The sequence below is a fragment of the Leopardus geoffroyi genome, chromosome A2, assembly GCF_018350155.1.
Source record: "Leopardus geoffroyi isolate Oge1 chromosome A2, O.geoffroyi_Oge1_pat1.0, whole genome shotgun sequence".
Lineage (NCBI taxonomy): Eukaryota > Metazoa > Chordata > Mammalia > Carnivora > Felidae > Leopardus > Leopardus geoffroyi.
The window spans coordinates 30571120-30589581 of record NC_059331.1 but is presented as its reverse complement, the minus strand read 5'-3'; the positions used below and the strand labels follow the sequence as shown (position 1 = coordinate 30589581).

The following is an 18462-nucleotide window of genomic DNA, read 5'->3' as shown; positions in this document are numbered from 1 at the left end:
GAGGAATCTGATGCTCTAAGGGTCAGTTGAGTATGTAAGTCTTAGAGCTTCAAGAAGATCAAAATTACAACACAGTTCTGTTAATTTGCCCCAAGCCAATGTTCTAATTTCTAGGTAGGATGATAATAAAATACAATATCCCTGGATATAGTGCTGTATCTTCAGCATCATTTCCCCTTCTGCTTTCCCATCGGCTCCCAAGTTTCATTGGAAATCCATAGGGTCTTTAAAATCTGACTCCATTCCCAACTCCAGGAGCACATGACCTAAGTTAAGCCACCTTCTGGCTGCAGTGATTTGTTCAGGGTAGCATGACCCTGAACAATCCAATCAGATGACTCTGATGAACTTCAACAATAGATGTTCTTGCATATAATTTCTTGTTTCTTAAAGTTTATTTATTTTGAGAGAGACAGAGACAGAATGAATGGGAGAGGAACAGAGAGAGAGAGGGAAAGAGAGAACGAGAAAGAATCCCAAGCAGGCTCCACACTGCGGGCACAGAGCCTGATGTAGGGCTCAAACTCATGAAACCATGAGATCAGGCCCTGAGCCGAAACCAAGAGTTAGAGACTTAACTGACTGAGCCATGCAGCTCCCCACCACCCCCAACCTGTTTTCTTTCTGTAGACAGAATGGAATGTCAGTTAACGCCTAGACCACCTTCAGGAATGTGCAGAATAAGCCCCATAGCAGATGCAGCCTCCTTTGTCATTATGTGGGGAGCTAGTCATGAAAATGTAGATTCACCAGGACATAACTACAAGAATTAAGGGAAATGAGAGCCAGAGTCCCTTGTAAATCTCTAGATCAAACCACACCTGAAAGTTTGACTTACCATAGAACGCTCTGCTATGTGAAACAACACAGCTCACTTTGAGTTGAATTTTTTGAGAGAAAAGGAGTTATGACCAACCCAATGACATTTGTAGAGTCCCTATCATGTGCAAGTATGGTGATAATCACTTAACATACATTATTAATATTTACAACATCTTTACGAGGTAGTAACTATTATTCCATTTTACAAATGAAGAAACTGAGGCTCCCAAAGGTTAAATGGTGTGCCCAAGATCACAGAGCTATTAAGTGGTAGCATCTGGCTTTAGAGCCCACCCAATTAATCACTGTTCTGTAATCCCTAAAACCATATTGCCTGGTTCAGACACTCTAACAGAATAGGCCCTTTCCCACTCAGGGCCTTTTAATTTGTATTTCCCTCTGCATAAGAAGGTGGTTCTGTCATTTATGCCTCTGGTCTATTAGCCCCTCTGAAATGGCCTCCCTGACCAGGTTATCTAAAAAAAGGACCTCTCAGTGTCAACCAAGAAAGAATTCACTGAAAATTTAAGCAAACAGGCATTTATTTGGGGCAATTATAATTTCAATTTGGAAGACACCTATTTAGGTAGAAACCTAAACTGTGTTCAAAGGAAGACAAAGTGGGAGCAGGGTTAAATAGGCAAAAGGCTACAAATGTAGTTCTTATGTGGGTCCTCTGTGCAAAATAAATTGAAACCAGGTTAACTGGAATTGATTAGGTCACTACGCAAATGAGGGATCGAAATTTGTTACATTGCACGGGCTCCTTTGGAAGTGATGAATGCAGATGATTCAGGAGTCCTGGTGAGGAGGAACTTCAGTGCAGACTGAGGGCTTGCAGATGGCTGAAAAGTTTTTAAAAAGTTCATGGCTTCTGCAAAGAGGATGTCCATCAATTCCTCCTCTCATATGGCCTCTGGACCCTGTTTTAAAAAGAGGCTCTCTTTAAAAAGAGACCCTGTTTTTAAAAGAGCTAGGTTTGCTTGCTCCATATTGAAAACTTCTTGTATATTTTCCCCTTTTGATTGAGTTTTGTTTGTCTGTTTTGTTGTTTTTTGTTTGTTTTTTCCTTTTGTTTTGTTTTTTGACAAGAAGCTTCAATGATGAATCCTTTCTGTTTGGTTCCATTGTGTTGCTAGAATGGTTAGTACCTGCTCTGGGTCCATCATGTCCCTTGTAATGAGGAGTCTCATGTTCTTATACATATTTATGTCTGTCATGTGGGAGTCCTAGGACCACATTTGAGTAACAAAGAGGCCTTTTAGGGAGAAGGACTTTAGGCTACATCAAGTAAAGTTTCATTTCCTATTGTCAAAAAGTATGTTGGGTGAATATTTTAAAGTCCTTGAACAACCATTATTTTGGCATTTTGGGTAGCAGAACAACATCAGAAAATCCACATTATAAACAACTTAAACATAAAAATTAAGATCCAGATTAGCTTAATGACTAATAGTATAACTTGTAAATCTGAATGCAAAAGAACCCCAAGTCCTGAAGAGAACCAACTAAAAATACCAGAAAGTACAAAGTTACTTTCCTGAGGGAAAATTTGAAGGTCCCTTAGGGACTTGGCCAATTTAAGTAGCTTAGTAGTTTCTAATTCTACCTGTTGTGAAGTATTTATCCATATGCAGCAAAAGGTACAGACTCCTTGCCCAGCTAAAAGATTATCAGGGGCTATCTTATTACCAAGAACGGCTTTGGCCAGAAACTCTAAGAATCTTTGTTGGGCAGCTACTGCTTTAACAGTGGATTGTGCAACAATTTCAAGAATGAAGAGGTTCTTGATTTTAGCCTCATTTACTTTATCCCTAACCAGGAAAGTAGGAACTTGCCAAAGGAATGGATCCTGAATTATGAAAGCCTGCTGGTAGGTCCTCTCTCTAACTGGATTATGTAAATTCATGGCAGTTAACCTATGAGATAGTTTGCTCTGTTTATGAAAGTGAGGGTCACAGTTTCTCCTAACCTGAAATAAAAAGTTGTTTTGTGTTGAATAAAAGTGGTAAGAGTAAACATCCTCATCTTGTTCCTGATGTTAGAGGGAAGGCTCTCAGTTTTTCACCATTGAATATGATGTAGGCAGTGGGTTTTCATATATGCTTTTATTATGTTGAGGTTTGTTTCCTCTAAACCCACTCTGTTGAGGGTTTTTATCATGAATCTATGTTGAATTTTGTCAGCTGCTTTTTCTGTATCTGTTGAGATGATCATATGATTTTCATCCTTTGTTTCGTTGATGTGATATATCATGTTGATTGGAAAATATTGAACCATCCTTCATCTCTGGAATAAATCCCACATAACTGTGGTGAATGATCTTTTAAATGAATTGTTGTATGAGGTTTGCTAATATTTTGTTGAAGATTTTTGCACCTTTATTTATCAGTGATGACCATAGGTTTTTCTGTTGTGTTTTTGTTTTTGTTTTTTGGTCCTGTCTTTGGTTTTGGTATCAGGGTAATGCTGACTTCATAGAATGTATTAGAGGCTTTCCTTCCTCTTCTATTTTTTTGGAATAGTTTGAAGAGAATAGGTATTAACTCTTCTTTAAATATGTGGTAGGGGGCACCAGGGTGGCTCAGTCAGTTAAGCATCCAATTCTTGATTTGGGCTTAGGTAATGATCTCATAGTTGTGAGATTGAGGCCTGCGTTGGGAGTGGAGCCTGTCTGGGATTCTCTCTCTCCCGCTCTACCCCTCCTGTTCATGCTCGCTCTCTGTCTCTCTCAATCAATCAATGAATCAATCAATATCTTAGGCAGAATTCACCTGTGAATCTATCTGGTCCTAGGCTTTTATTTTTTGATTACTAATATAATTTCATTACTTGTAACCATACTGGAAGTCCTAGCCACAGCAATCAGACAAGAAAAAAAAGAGGCATCCATCTTGTTAAAGAAGTTACATTCCCTGGGGCGCCTGGGTGGCGCAGTCGGTTAGGCGTCCAACTTCAGCCAGGTCACGATCTCGCGGTCTGTGAGTTCGAGCCCCACGTCAGGCTCTGGGCTGATGGCTCAGAGCCTGGAGCCTGTTTCTGATTCTGTGTCTCCCTCTCTCTCTGCCTGTCCCCCGTTCATGCTCTGTCTCTCTCTGCCCCAAAAATAAATAAACGTTGAAAAAAAAAAAAGAAGTTACATTCCTATTATTCGTGGATAACATAATACTATATATATATATATATATATATATATATATATATATAAACCCTAAAGACTGCACCATTATTACTAGAAGTTATTATTACTAGAAGTAATAAATGAATTCAGTAAAGTTGTAGGATACAAAATTAATACCAGAAATCAGTAGCATTTCTATACACTAATAATAAAGTAGCAGAAAGGAAATTCAGAGAACACCATTTGCTATTGCACCAAAAAGAATAAAATACCTAGGAATCAACTTAACCAAAGAGGTAAAAAACCTGTGCTCTGAAAACTATGAGACATTGATGAAAGAAATTGAAGATGACACAAATGGAACGATATCCATGCTCATGGATTGGAAGAACAAATACTGCTAAAATGTCCATATTACCAAAAGCAAATCTACAGATTCATCACAGTCCTTATGAAAACACTAGCAGTGTTTTCCACAGAACTAGAACAAATAATTCTATTGTATGGACCACAAAAGACCCAGAATCGCCAAAGTAACCTTGAGAAAGAAAAACAAAGCTGGAAGTATCACTGTTCCAGATTTCAAGATATACTACAAAGCTGTAGTCATTAAAACAGCATGGCACACGCACAAAAATAGCCACACAGCTCAATAGAACAGAATGGAGAGCACAGAAATAATAAGGTCAATTAATCTATGACAAAGGAGGGAAGAATGTAGAATGGGAAAAAGTCTTTTCAGTAAATGGTGCTGGGAAAACTCGACAGGCACATGTAAAAGAATAAAACTTGACCACTTTTTAACACCACACACAAAAATAAACATAAAATGGATTAGACCTAGATGTGAGATCTGAAACCATAAAAATCCTAGAAGAGAACACAAGAAGTTATTTCTCTGATATTAGCCAAAACGAAATTTTTCTAGATATGTCTCCTAAGGCATGGGAAACAAGAGCAAAAACAAACTATTGGGACTACATAAAAATAAAAAGCTTTTGTACAGCAAAGAAAACCATCAACAAAACAAAAAGGTAACTTAATGGGAGAAGATATTTGCAAATGATATATCTGATAAGGGGTTAACATCCAAAATACATAAAGAACTTACACAACTCAACTCCCAAAACACAGTCCAATTTTAAAATGGGTAGAAGATCTGAATAGACATTTTTCCCAAAAAAAAGACATATAGATGGCCAGCAGACACATGAAAAAATGTTCAAAATCACTAATCATCAGGGAAATACAAATCGCCACAATGAGATATCACCTCACACCTGTCAGAATGACTAAAATAAAAGACAAGAAATAACAAGTGTTGGCAAGGTTGCAGAGAAAAAGGAACCCTCATGCACTGTCAGTTGAAATGTAAAGTGGTATAGCCACTGTGGAAAACAGTATGAAGATTCCATAAAAAGTTAAGAAATACCATAGGATTTCTTAATCCCGCTATTAGCTATTTACCCAAAGAAAACGAAAACACTAATTTGAAAAGATATATAGACTCCTGTGTTTATTATAGCATTATTTACAATAGCCAAGATATGAAAGCAACTTAAGTGTCCATTGGTAGATAATAGATAAGGGAGATGTGATGTGTGTGTGTATACACACACACACACACACACACACACACACACACACACACATATATATATATATATATATATATATATATATATATATATAAAATGGAATATTATGCCACCAGAGGAAAGGATGAGATTGTGCCACTTGAGACATGGATGGACCTAGATGGTATTATGCTAAGTAAAATAAGTCAGACCGAGAAAGACAAATACCATATGATTCCACTCCTATGTGAAATCTAAAGGAAAAAAAAATATTAACAAACAAAAAGCAGAATCAGACCTATAAATACAGAAAACAATCTGGTAATTGCCAGAAGGAAGAGAGGTGGTGGGATGGGCAAAATGAGTGAAGGGGAGTGGGAGATACAGACTTTCAGTTATGGAATGAATAAATCCTGGGTATAAAAGTCACACCACTTAAGAAATACAGCAAGTGATACTGTAATAGCAATGTAACAGGACAGGTGGTAGCTATACTTATGGTGAACATGACATAATGTGTAAATTTGTCAAATCACCATGTTGTACACTTGGAACTAATGTAACATGATGTGTCAACTATACTCAACAAAATGTTCTAAATTCCAAAGATTACCCCTCTTAGCAGTGGTTTGGGAGATACAGATGAAGGTGTTATCTTTCCAGGTCAGTGCCAGAGTAAAGGAAAGGAAAATAAGGAGAACGATTTTGTGTTTAAAGTATTAGGTCTTGATCTGTCATCTTGGGTAGAAGCAGTCCACCTCAATGTCAACTACATCTCTTCCTTGTCAATTGGATTTGGAGGTCTCCAAAATCTGTACAGGACCAGGTGTCACATGGAGCCTTCTTTAGCTGTGTGTACCCAAGGCTTAATGCCTTCTAGTTTTGCAGCACAGTCAGTGATTAGGAGCACTTGGTAAGGTCCTTTCTAATGGACCTCAAGTGCTGCCATCCTCTGATGACATTTCCAGAATGCCCAATCACCAGGCACTAAACTGTGTCCAACAGGATCCTTTAAATTGGGATGCAGGAAGCCTTTTTCTTTCTTTTTTTTTTTTTGTAACCTGGTGATAAGCTTGAGTATAAGACACTAGAAATTTATAGTAGCTGGTCATACATGAGACAACAAGAGGTCAGCAGAAGGTTGACTCTAATAGAATTACAAAAAGTTTGCAAAGTTTATGTTAAGGCTCATAGGATTTGCTCATGCTTATATGATAGGTGCCTTGATCACTGGGGATCATGTAAGGTATACCCCAAGTGGGAAACACATTTTCTCACACTTACATTGCTACTGTGAGGGCATCAGCCTTGCAGCAGATGAAGGTTTCAACCCATGTAGAAGACCTATATACAGTAATGTCCAATAAAGTACAATAATACATATTGATAACCTATACTAAGTGGCAACTGAATAAAGTCCAGCTGCAGGACTGATCAAAAGGAGGAGGGCTGAGGTCTTTAGGAACAAAAAAAGTTTTTCCAGGGTTATGAACGTGGTAAGTCAGAAATTGCTGGTAGACTGTGCAATATTGTAGGAGTCTCCCCACCAATGTCTATTCATAATTTAAGTCATCTTAAATGCCTTATGGTGGGTGAAGGCATGCAAAAAAAAAATGAGGTTTTCCAGGGAGCCAGGAAGACCCAAGTTTCCCATTGTTCCAACTATTAGTTTAATTTACAGCCATTGTTTACCTACCTTAATTTCTCTGATTCAGGAGCAGACTTGCCATGTTACAAAGACATCAAAATGGCAGAAGTCCGGCAATGAGGGGCCCTTTTTTTTTTTTTTCCGCAAGAGCAGAATGGACTTTATCTACGTGCCACGATCTTTATAGGTTGTCTTACTGCTGCCTTTGCATAAGAGTCAGTTGGATAACATATGAAAGTTTCTTCCCAAAGATTCCTTTTCCATAATCTTTCTATAATATTTTTTACAATCAGATTTTGTTCTAACTTTTCCCTTTTTAAATAACCAGCCTCACTTGAGGACAAAATTACTTTCTTTTCCCTCAACAAAAACATATTTCCATTCCTCATATTTTCTAACCAAGAACACACATCCTACTTTCCTGGCATAAGAAAATATTTCCCTTATTATTTCCAGTGGCTTTAGTTACATATATTAATTAGAATTTTTAACCCTCAAAAACCCAAACCAAGTAAAACTAGTAAGCAATTGTGAACCGTTACACCAGCATTCTTTAGATTAACAAACTTATGAGTACATTTCATAATTTCTAGAAACATGCTTTTTTATGATACAGTCTTCTAGTATTGCACAAAAGCATGTTTACTAAGAGATCCAGATTTATCTTTAGTTCCTCTGTAATGAGAAAGCTAAAATTAGATAAGCCAATGGTCACTAATTAATGTTTCAGCGTTTTGTCTTATTTGGAAATGATCTACATGTTTAATGAATTAACTCATCACTTAAACCAACTCAGTAAAACTTTAAGATTTTAGATCACCAAAGAGATTTGGGAAGCTATTTAAAGTTTTCCTAAAAATTTTATTTGCATCAGTTCAATTTACTTGTTTTTAACAGTTATGCTTAGGTTACTCATTAAAACTTCATGAGACATCAAAGCCAGTCATCAAGATATTTTTAAAAAACACTCTGTGACAGATATCATCAATTTATTTGAATTTTAAGTAAACAGAGGCAGAATAAAAGTTTTAAATTTAGTGCTGATAACTCAAAAAACATGGTTAGTATAATTATACTAATAATTGAATATTTTCATAGATCACATAAACTTGAAACTTATTTGGGTTGGTATTAGGTTTTTGACAATTTTTGTGAATATTAAATCTATTCAAGTGCTTGATTTTTTAAGCCAATTAAACAAAGCTCTTCCACAAATTAATTTCAGCGGTGTCATTCAGAGGTAGAAAACACCACATACTTACAGCATATGTGAACATACAGATAAGCAGAAACAGGAATCTCACAGTTACTGTTTTAAATTTTTTAGCCATGAGAGAAGTATGTTAATGCAAAACTCACTTATTTATTAAAAAAAAAATAGAACAGTTGGAGCCAAACTTTTAATTTTTTTTGGCAGGTGCAACAAATTAAAGTTATTTGCTCAGATGGCTAAGGATTTTTCTACTGTTATTTGTGGAGAAGACACTTAAGATTTGCATTTATCCTTGAAAAGTAACCTTATGGAAATTGTGGGCTAGATTTTGGGCAAGGGTACTTCTATAGCCATTTATATTTTTTAAAATTCCTCTTTTCCTTTTTTTTTTTTTTTAACTCTTGAGAACTAGGGATGATCTAGATAAGAGTTCTCAGAGAGGTTATAACATTATAGAGCTTCTAAGCCTTCTGAGATAACACAAATAGGGGAAGTGTGGGGATTGATGCAATGGACAGGCAGAAGGACTGAATTGTTTCTGGGGTCCCATTTCTAGTTTTGTAAGGATTTATGACATAAGAACACTTGGTCCCAATTCCTCAAAGAATTAAATTACAACTTGAATGATACGATGGGTTGAGTCACCCATCCAACTATACTATCCTCAATTGGAGCCTTTCCTTCCAGCTACATAGTCCTAATCTTACTTGAGGGAAGAAGGCGTCAAAAGAGTTCCTATCAGGTTATGAAAATCACCTTCCAATCCAACCAACTTTTGACTACACAGCTACCTAAAAAATTCTTGCCAGTTTTCAGCCAGGACAAATAGCAAATATTTCTGGCAGCGTTAAATAACCACCCCTTGGATGTAAGACAGGTCCCCAAAGAAGGAGCAAAAGGTACTACCTTCCTGAGGTCCAGAGCCACTCCCGAAGGTAACCAAAAGAAAGAACTGAACTGTCTGTCCCAGGCAGGCAGACAAAACCAGATGAGTAGGAGGACTATAGCTACTTGATGGTCAGCTCAAAATAGTCCACATGCCAAAGTGGCACATTTGGGGGAAACTTGCTCTGAACCCCTTCAGCACTGCCTTAGAAACTTCAAAGAAGTTGTGTAATCCAGAAGCTAAGTTGAATTTTTTTAATGTGCTGTTCCATTATTTCCAAAAATATATCTTTCTTTTGAAAGAAGGAAATGGGGAAAGAGAGGCTGGTTTAAAGCGATGGTATTGCTCCCATGTCATTCATGAAGCCCCACAGCCTCCTTCATTAGGTTTAACTTTAAAAGGAGCCTGGGGACTATGCAAGAGAACAGTGGTCTTTGGAAGTATCTTTCCTGTGTCCGCAGCAGTGCTGGGGGGTTAGAGTCAGTGGCTCTGGACACATTAAGTGATGACAACCAAAAAAGAATTTACCAAAAAATTTAAGCAAATAAGCATTTATTTCGGCAAATAGAATTCTAATTTGAGGGTCACAGATTTAAGTAGAAACCTAAATTGTGTTCCACAGATGACAAAGAGGGGGCAAAGTTATATAGGCAAAGACTACAAATGTAGTTATCATTCAGGTCTTCTATGCAAAACATGAACTGGAACTAAATTAACTGTGATTGGTTGAGCTAATATGCAAATGAGGGATTGAAATTTGTTCAATTGCATTGGCTCCTTCAGAAGTGATGAATGCAGATGATTCAGGAGTCATGGTGAGGAGAAAGTTAACTGCAGGCTGAGGGCTTGCAGCTGGCTGAAGACTTTTTTTAAAAGTTCATGATTTCTGCAGTGAGCATGTGCATAAATTTCTCTTCCCATATGGCCTCCTGACCCTACTTGAAAAAGAGACTGTCCTGGCTATGCTTGCTTGCTCCATTTTGAAATCTCCTTTTTTTACACTGGAAACTTTGTCTCCCATCACTCAGTTTCTTTCATTATATTCTTCTCATTCTGTATTCCCCAATAGAAAGTAAACTCCATGAAGGCAGAAATTTTAAACTTTGTTCTCTTCTGTATTCTGGAGCTTGACATGATGCAGGCACTCAAAAACACTTGCTATTTTTTGAATGAATAAATACCTCAATTAATTAGAAATTGTTACAGTTATTCAGACCATAATCTCCTATTACTGTATGTAAATGAAATAAAAAGGGATACAGAGAAAGAGAGAGAAATACTTCAGAGCCCTTGGAGACTGTGCTCATGGTAGAATTATTTGGCTGGGGTATGTAAGCAGTTTGATGAGTCAGCAGGTCTGCATTCATCTACGAACAGCCAGGTCATCATTTTAAATGTCCTCTGTACCTAGTCATATGCATGGCTACACAGATGGCTTTTTAAGGGAAGAGGGGAAGGAGTTGATTCCAAGTTCTGTGTGATTCATGGGCACGAGACCAAGTGGAAGGAAAATGGAATGAAAATGAGTGCTAAATAACAACATTTCTTGGCCACATCAGTGTAAATTCAGGGGACCTCCCTAGTATGCCCCTTCTCTAAACCCACATCTGCTTGAGCATTCTTGGCAAAACTCTCAGCCTCAAGCTGTGCCCTGCAACACATTCCTTTAGCCCATCCAATTTCAGAACCGCTGTGATGGACAGTTCCATGTGCGTTGCCCATGTCCCATTTCAAGAGTGTAAGTGGGGTAGTCTGTCCACTTTTCTGCCAAGTGAACAGGCTCTAAAATGTGGGGTAAGTAGTGTCCCAGAGACAGTCCTCAACCAATGAGGGATAGAAGTCAGTGAATAACTGTCCTAGTCTTTCATTCTTAGGTTGACAATTTCTCCAAATTTTCCACAGAGGGACCTCAGTGGGGGTTGCGCTCTGGTTGCCCAAGTACAAATGAGTTTAATAATGTACTTTAACAGTGCACAAATAATTGACTTCCCCCTTTCCTGTCTCACTCTTTTTTCTTTTTCACTGTGCTTTCTGGTATCTCCTCCTAAATAAACTATCTGCATCCAGGTCCTTGTTTCAGGATTTGCTTTTAAGGGAAACAGAAAATTATAGAAAGATTCTCCCAGTGTTAATGCAAATAGGAGCCTTCTCTGGTAGAAAATTTATGAAAAGGAAAAATATGTTTCTTATAGATGCCTCTCAACAAGCATCACTTGTATTTCAGCCCACCTCCCCACCTCCCCAGGTCCGGTGATCTTGTACACCTCAAAAGTACACAACTGTACATTGTCTTCCTACCCTAGCCTCCTTCTACATTTCCTCATATGTAGCAGAAACATTTCTAAGGTTTGCCAACCTTAGAATTTATCAAATTCCAATGTGACCTTGTCCCCAAGGTCTATTATATGTGAGTGCATATACACCTTTTCTTATAATTACAGTGATGATAGTAAAGGTTATGTGTGTTTAGGTTTTGTTGCCAAATTATACCATCTGTTACGTCACAAGTTCTGCACATGTGAATATTATTCCCATTGTATAGATGAGAAAATTGAGACTCAGGATAATTAACTTCCCCAGTGCAAAAACTAGCTAGCTTTGATCAGTGAGCTCTTAGTTCTGATTTTACTAGCTATTATAAACCCTATGTTTAAACACAGGTCTCCTGATTCCAAATCGTAAAACCTTTCCATCAGCCTAGGCAGCCTCAGCAAGAAGTCTAGATATAGAAAACTAGATATTTTTGGAACCTGAATATTCTTTCTTTTACTCCTCTCAGTTCTGTAAATTTCCTACTGATTTGAACAGTAATTTAGAGGGACAAGTATCAGGCATGTATAACTCAATATATATACTCTTTCACTGAATTGATAAATGGTTAAAAGGATGAGTAAGGAGGAAATAGAATTGCTTCCTTATTGATTCCCTAATATTGCAAGTTAAACCCCAAATAATTGACTATGACAAGATCTACCACTATCCTACAGAGACTCAAACACATAAAGAAATGGTGAGTTTGAAGTCAGACCAGGCCTAGAACCTTGCCGCTTACTCAGACTTTGAGCAACTTACCTCACAGTGTTGTTTATAGGATTGAATGTCCCAGTGCCATGAGCAATTTCAGGAACATAGTAGGCTTTCAATAATGAGATGTTTTAATTAATTAATACATATAATTATATACAAGTAATTATATATTTATATATGTAATGTATATAAATTACACAATATAAAATTATAATTAATTAATATGTAATTAATATGTTAATTAATTATAATTTGTGTGTATATATTGATGCCTGCCCTATGCCGGCCACTGTGCAAGCCACAGTGGGGAGCCAATAAAAGACAATTCCTGCCTTCAGTGAACCCACAGCCTTTGGGAACTAGGTTTATAAATTGGAAGGTAGATTTGAAGTGCTCTCAAGTTCTGAATGTCCCTGGCCATCTGTTACAGTAAATGGGCCCCTCATTGCCTCATCACTATCTAATGAATTCCAGGAAAATCACTCAGCCACTGCTTTGTTTAGGGTTGCATGTGAATCATACTCTGTGCTGGCTTTCCGCATCCCTTTCTCATTTTAGATCACTCTGTCAAAGCCAACTGATGCTGGAAAGTACTGGAGCACAGAGTCAAATGGCTAGAGAATTCCCCACACTTCTTAGCTGCAGATTCTCAGAAGAGAGGTATGTGCTAAGTGGACAGAGTCATAAGTCCTGAGTTTTAACTAGTTCCTGACCCATGGCTAACTTAGCAAGTATGACTCTCAGTTCATGAGCTTACCTGTGCAAAACAAACAAAAACCCAACAAAACCCACCAAACCAACATTGAAAAAAACTTATACTTCTTTTATCTCTTTTATTATTTTTTTTAACGTTTATTTATTTTTGAGACAGAGAGAGACAGAGCATGAACGGGGGAGGGTCAGAGAGAGAGGGAGACACAGAATCCGAAATAGGCTCCAGGCTCTGAGCAGTCAGCACAGAGCCCGATGCGGTGCTCGAACTCAACGGAGCGCGAGATCGTGACCTGAGCCGAAGTCGGACACTCAACCGACTGAGCCACCCAGGCGCCCCTTCTTTATCTCTTTTAAAGCCACTCGATTCCAATTCAGAGTCCACATCTCCTGGCTGACTGGTGGTGGATGGGCTATTAGAGAGACTCCTTTCTGAAGATAATAGACATCCTAAAGGCTGTGTAGCATCACAACTTCAGGATAGCTTCTCTGCTCATCAACTTTAACCTATCGTGGTTACCACTGAGAGTCCACAGTGCCTTCAGCTCGCACCATCCCTTAGTTCTGGTGGGACTCCTGCCTCAGGGCCATACTTGGAAACTGGAACTCTTAGGAAGGCTGGAGTCTCTGGTATCTCCAGGGACCCTAAGCGTTTAGTCCCGTTGGCAGTCTGGATATCAACCAAGGGCACTTCCAGGACAGCCTCATTCTCTGCTGCTAAGGACACACACACATACACAGACACACACACACCCTTCTGTGTGTGTGGCAAGAGGCAAGAGAGCTTGCCATCTGCATGAGTGAGGGAAGGGAAAAGAAAAAAAATACATGGGAAAAACATGCAAATTAAGATGTCTGTAAATGAGTCTACCACAGGTTTGTGCTACTTAAGTCCTTCTTTTAAAGTTTATGTATTTATTTTGAGAGAGAGAGAGAGAAATCATGAGCAGGGGAGGGGCAGAGAGAGAGGGGAGAACAGAGGATATGAAGCAGGTTCTGTGCCGACAGCAGAGAGTCCAATGCCAGGCTCAAACATACCATGAGATCATGACCTGAGCCGAAGTCGGATGCTTGACTGACTGAGCCACCCAGGTGTCCCTGTGCAACTTGAGTCTTAATGCAGCAAGCTTGCTAGTCACGTAAAGTTTTGACTAGCTAAATGTGTGAAATCATATATCAAAGGATGAGAACCATCTCATAAAAGCATGTGTTTATAGATAATTAGAAGTTAGACATAAAAGGAAATGCTGCAATGATGCTTGTATTTGAGCAAAATTGATTATGATGAGATGTGAGAAAGACCTCAGACTTCAAGCAAGCCATCCAACACTTTCCCCTAGAGAACCTGAATTGGCATCCAATAACACAGAGAGGAAAAGATACAGTTACCGTAGCCATCATTCACTGGGCATTTACTATATTCCAGGAATGCTATATTATCATTGTATTGTATTTAAACTTCATGACAAGATGAAATATGAACTCCATGAGGGGAAGTTACTTTGTTTCATTCACTGCTGAGCCCCTCACCCCCCCCCCACACACACAAATAGCGCCTGGCACATGGTAGGTGTTCCACATATATTTGTTAAAAGAATGAAAAGATTAAATTATTTCCATCTTATAGACTAAAAAACCAAGGTTTGAGGAGGGGAAATAACATAGTAAATAAAATAGGATTTGGACCTAGATGAGTTTAGTGCCAAAGATGCTACTCTTTCTAATCTAAATCCTGGGAATTGATCAAGAAAAAAAAATATTCAAATTACGAAAATCAGAAATGAAAGAGAGGACATCAAAACTCATCTTACAGAAAGAAAAAAGATCGTAAAGAAAAATATTTTTTAAAAAACCTATCTGCCAACAAATCTGATACCTTAGATGGAATAGAGGAATTCGTAGAAAGACACAAACTTCTGAAACTCACTCTATAAGAGATGTAAAATTTGAATACACCCATAATAAGTAAAGAGATTGAGTTAGTAATTTTAAACTTGTACGAAGAAAGAGCACACAGGAAGAGGACTGTACAGGTGAATCCTTCTAAATATCTTAAGGAAAATGAATAACATTTCTTCACAAACTCTACCAAAGAACAGAAAAGGAAGAAGCACTCTCCAACTCACTCTGTGAGACCAGTACAGCCCTGACACTAAATTCAGACAAAGACATCACAAGAAAAGAAAATTACAAACCAATACTTCTTATGAAGACAGACATAAAAATCATCAACAAAACACTAGCAGACTGAATCCAGTAACATTAAAAAAAATGATTCACCATGATAAAGTAAGTTTTATCTCAGAAATTGAAGGTTGTTTTAACATCCAAAAGTCAGTGTGAAAACACCATATCAAAAGAATAAACAGAAGCCACGTGATTATCTCAATAGCTAAAGAAAAAACATTTTAGAAATCTAATGCCCTTGGGGCACCTTGTTGGCTCAGTCAGTTAGGCTTAGTCGGTTGACTTCCTCAACCTGATAAAACCCACGGCTAACATTATACTTAATAGTAAAAGACTACATGCTTCCTTCTAAGATCATGAATGAGACAAAAGCATCCTTTCTCACCACTTCTACTCAACATCATCTAGAGATTCTAGCCAGTCCAATTGGATAAGAAAATGAAATAAAAAGTATTTATATTGGAAAGGAGTAACTGGGGCACCTGGGGGGCTCAGTGGGTTAAGCGTCCAACTTCGGATCAGGTCGTGATCTCAGTTTATGAGTTCGATCCCTGCATCTGGCTCTGTGCTGACAGCTCAGAGCCTGGACCCTGCTTCAGATTCTGTCTCCATCTCTCTCTGCCCCTCCCCTGCTCACACTTTCTCTCTCTCTCTCTCTCTCTCTCTCTCTCTCTCTCAAATATAAATAAACATTAAAATAATAATAAAATGAATAACTAAAACTGTCTCTGTTGGCCAATGGCATTATCTTTAGAGATAATTCTAAGAAGCCCACTACAAAATGATAAGAAAATATAAGCTCATCAAATTTGCAATGTACAGGGTTAATATGCAAAATTCAGTTGTATTTCGATTTACTAGCATTATTGACTGAATGTTTGTGCTCCCTCCAGATCCATATGTTGAAGCCCAAACCCTCAATATGATTATATTTGGGTTTGGAGATAATTAGATTCAGATAAAGTCAAGAGGGTAAGGGCCTCATGATGGACTTAGTGCCTTTATAAGAAGAAACCAGAGAGTGACTCGCTGTCTCTCCCCAGCCTTTCTTTCCCTCTTCCTCTTCCTCTCCCTTGTGAGGACATAGCAAGAAGGCAGGCATCCACAAGCCAGGAAGGATCCTCATCAGAGCCTGACCATGATCATGCCAACAACCTAATCTCTAACTTCCCAGCTTCCAGAACTCTGAGAAATAAATGTGTGTTATTTAAGCCACCCAGTCTGTGGTATTTTGTTATAGCAATGCTAGCTGAGACAACCAGCAAGGAATAATAAAAAATGAAATTAGGAAAACAATTCCTATTAAAACAGCATCCAAATGAATAAAATACCCAGCAATAACCTTAACAAAGCAGGGCAAAATAGAGTCTCTGACAACTACAGAATATCATTCTGTAAAGACATTAGAGGAGGCCCAAATAAATAGAAAGATATCTCCACTTCATGAATCAGGAAACAATATTGTTAAGATGGCAATACTCCCCAAATTGATCTATAAATTCCACACAATTCCTATCAAAATCTCAGCTGTCTTCTTTGCAGAGGTTGACAAGCTGATGGTAAAATTTATGTGAAAATTTAAGGAACCCAGAACAGGCAAAGCAATCTTAAAAATGAATGAAGTTGGGAGACTCACACTTTCCAATTTCAAAACTTAGTACAAAGCTACAGTAATAAGATAGTGTGGTACTGGCATGGGATAGACACACAGGTGGGATAGAATTAAGAATACAGGGGCGCCTGGGTGGCGCAGTCGGTTAGGCGTCCGACTTCAGCCAGGTCACGATCTCGCGGTCCGTGAGTTCGAGCCCCGCATCAGGCTCTGGGCTGATGGCTCAGAGCCTGGAGCCTGTTTCCGATTCTGTGTCTCCCTCTCTCTCTGCCCCTCCCCCATTCATTCTCTGTCTCTCTCTGTCCCAAAAATGAATAAACGTTGAAAGAAAAAAAAATTAAAGAATACAGAGATAAACCCTTACATGTATAGTCAATTCGTTTTTGACAGGGATGCTGAGACAATTCAATGGCAGACAAGAATTGTCTTTTCAAGAAATTATGCTGGGAGAAGTGGATATCCACATGCAAAAGAATAAAGTTGGACCCCCTTCCCATGCCATCCATAATATTTAACTCAGAACGGGTCATAGACCAAAAAGTAGGAGATAAAACTGTAAGACTCACATAAGACAATATAGGAGTAAATGTTGGTTACCTTGGTTTTGACAAAGATTTCTTGGATGGAATAATAAATATTGAGGACTCACCGTGGCCCTAAGTGGTGAAGCAGGACTGAAAATATTTCCTCCCAACAAGCATAGCCCATGTTGATGTTTCTCAGCCTCCATTTTACATTGTGCTGCTCACAGTTCAGCCCCAGCTCTTCTTGGGACTCTTCCCTTCCTTGTGCCAGGCCAGGAATCCTGCCCCCCAACACCCGCGCGTGCACGCGCACACACATACACACACACACACACACACACACACACACATCATTGTTGTATGCTGTATGCCTAACTCCATGAAATCCAAAATAGTTATCAAGACAGCCTCCCCCTGCAAGTTCCAGGAAAAGGAAAACTGAGGTGACGTTGTATGATCTGAATTGCAGATCATTGTGGTGTCTAAATACAGACCGTCCGTGCAGACACCTCCTGGCAGTCCAAGAGGATGTAACTAAGACTATGGAAATCTGAATATCAGGACTTGGATGGCAAGCACAACAGATTTTAGGTACCTATCTACCCCACAACACAGGTGGTCTATGGTGATGTGTAATAAATTGAGCCTCCACAAGATCAATTATATAGTCCCATAGCACCCAAACAGCGGTGAAGGCAGAGCGGGTTCCAGAAGATCTAAAAGGCCGTGAAGCCTGAGAATCACATCAAATTTAAATCCTGTAACCCTGGTGATTCACCCTGGAGAATCGTCACAGCCTGTGCTGGGGGCAGAGTACTGAAGGAGGGGGAAGCCGAGAATGTTCAGTGGTGGGGCACCACCAGCTCTGTCTTCAGTGAAGGGCTCATGCCCAGCTGCCAGCAATGCTGGCAGCAGACCACCTTTGGCTGTCCACTCCTTGCAGCCTGGCCTTGGCCACAGGGATCACTTGTCTGTTCTGGGTCCAATATGAAAGAGATGGTTAGGAGTACAATGGCTCGGTCATCTCAGCCCTGCTGGGAACACCTCAGGAGGGCCTGTCTAGCTGCAGAGCCCCTTGGACAGTTGGCAGAAGCTGTTACTGGGCCTGCATCTCAGCGTGGTTTCTCTCTCTGC

General features: G+C 38.9%; 1 long non-coding RNA gene across 2 annotated transcripts in view; it reads left to right on the top strand.

The window, feature by feature from the left end:
• The window catches only part of LOC123605809, a 64246-nt gene that overhangs the window by 23214 nt on the left and 22570 nt on the right, over positions 1 to 18462 (top strand). The window contains exon 7 of one of the 2 annotated variants that reach the window (XR_006715896.1): positions 12853 to 13101. The exons of the other annotated variant lie outside the window; for it this stretch is intronic. This is a non-coding gene — a long non-coding RNA (uncharacterized LOC123605809). Of the gene's footprint in view, positions 1 to 12852; positions 13102 to 18462 lie in introns of those variants that run through there. 2 annotated transcript variants of the gene reach the window in all.